The sequence below is a fragment of the Corylus avellana genome, unplaced genomic scaffold (assembly GCF_965113065.1).
Source record: "Corylus avellana unplaced genomic scaffold, dhCorAvel1.hap1.2 HAP1_SCAFFOLD_221, whole genome shotgun sequence".
Lineage (NCBI taxonomy): Eukaryota > Viridiplantae > Streptophyta > Magnoliopsida > Fagales > Betulaceae > Corylus > Corylus avellana.
In genome coordinates, this window is record NW_028290607.1 from 17,501 (window position 1) to 20,000 (window position 2,500).

A 2,500-nucleotide genomic window follows, 5' to 3' on the forward strand; every position below is an offset into this window, starting at 1 on the left:
CTTTTTATTAATTTTTCATTATTAATTTTATTAATATTAATATAGGCCTATACTCTTTTTTCCTTCGTCAATTTGATTCTTTCAATGGATATCGGGATTCATATTGAATAGAATCAGAAATTCTAGGAATTAGAATTGTAAGAGTAAGAATTGCCCTTCGATTTTTTCAGATTGATGATTGGAATCAACACAAATTAAATAGATGAAGCAAAGAAATAGAATTGGTACATTATGTAAATACATTACATATATGTAATTGATATCTATGAAGATACATATTGCAGATTGATCTATATTAAACCTCTATCTTTATACAGTACGACTTTATATACTACAATAACAATAATAAGTATGGTAGAAAGATTCATCTATTTCTTTCTACCATACTATCGAATCTCATAAAATACTGATGATTCTCGTCCGCTTATTTCATTTAAGACACGAAATCTTAATACTTTTCATTTTCTTTTTTCTTTTCAATCATTGATAAAAAGATAAAAACTAAACAGTCAAGTTTAATTCAAATTAATCATTTTGACTGACTGTTTTTACATATATTATAAGTAAAAAAGCAGTAGGAACTAGAATGAACAGTGCAGTAGCAATAAATGCGAGAATATTTACTTCCATAATCTCATCGTTTCATTTTTAATTAATTCGCAATAACTCGGGATTTAATCCCATAGAGCTGATAAATCTTTCGCCTGTAAATTCAATATTCAATGGGATGAATTACATCTCGACGATATCGAATCGGAGCAATATCATGAATAACAATATCTGAGCTATCAAATTGATTCATCGTCGAGAATTAAATAGTATAACATAGGAAGATCTTTTATCCATACCGAATTCAAATTTTGATTCCTGATCCGATAAATAATTCCTTTACTTTCTTTATCATTCTTTTCCTTTCCATTCTTTCTTTTCTATAACCTACGTCCCTCCTTGTGGAATCATCTGATGAAATATCATATGACCGCCTTTACACTTACTTACATTGGTTATAAAAAACCCCAATAAAATAACCAATAGAAGCGAAATGTAAAAAGGAAGAAGTTTAGTTCTAAACCCCCTTTTTATGATCTAATCTTCTTGGAAAACAAAGAAGTAGTATAAATAAGGAGAGTCCGGGTATAAAAAAATCGAGTATTCCATCAAATTCATTAAAAAGTTTGTTCTTTCTTCGGCAAGACCCTTAAACTTAAAAAAGATTATTCATTCCCTCACAAAGAGAGATAGGATCTTCTTTGAGCTTTATTTTATTAATATCCCATTTCCTTGGATTAATTTTGGGATGCATATATCAAAAATTCAGTGTGAAATTTGAATGAGATAAATTGGTTCAAATTCACATTAATAATTTCAATTATTAATTGAGGTTACACAAAATCGGAGCCCTAAAGGGATATACTTTTAATCTTAAAAGTATTATATCAAAGTTACTATGTTAAGTTAATCTTTTTTGTATCGTACAAATTCCATTTCTGTATAGCCCCCTGTAAACATATAGTACTCTATTACACAGATCGGGAATAATCGAAAAAGCCAGACTCCGTACGGTATTTCTTGGAATCCTGAATATAATTTTACCAATCATTGTACTAATCTACATATGTCTTTCTCCTATCAATTGGTACTAGTTGAATAAATGGTAATTCCCATATTTATTTGATGAGAAATGTGAAACTAATAAATAAATAAAATAGGAGGGTATCCTCTTGTGAATGAAATTCTGCTATTTCTTTTGTTCTCCTTTTCACAGCAAACGCAGAGATGAATTGATGTATTTTTTTTATTGGATTTGGATCTGTCGGGACTGACGGGGCTCGAACCCGCAGCTTCCGCCTTGACAGGGCGGTGCTCTGACCAATTGAACTACAATCCCAAGGAAATCAAGTGTACATCATACATATTCTTATGATTTAATTCAAACCCTTTCTATTTTATTTCTATTTTATTTCTATTTTATTTAGATTTTAGATTAGAATAGTCGTATTGTAACAGAAACGCGAGTAATATATTTGATATACACACGGATATGCACTTTAGTGAGAGCGCCTCACGGATTGTTAATAATCCTTTCGTTTTTTATAAATTGATTAATAATCAAATAAAGCTTTCAATGAAAAAAAAAGAGTTTTTTTATTTATTCTTTATTTTATTCTTTTCCTTATACTTCCAGATCTTTATATGAATCTAGTATGAATCTAGATCATTAGCAAGCAAGATCAGAATTTGTGAGAAAAAATAAAGAGAGCAAATGAACGGCGGTAAAATATATCAGAAAATTTTAGTTTTTTTATTCTTCCGTATTCCGATCAGGCATTTCTGGGGAACAACAAATGGGGTTCTATCATTTCATGGTGGATCGGCCAATTATTGGGCCGAGCTGGATTTGAACCAGCGTAGACATATTGCCAACGAATTTACAGTCCGTCCCCATTAACCGCTCGGGCATCGACCCAGGAAGAATCAATTCCCGGCTTATTGATAATTC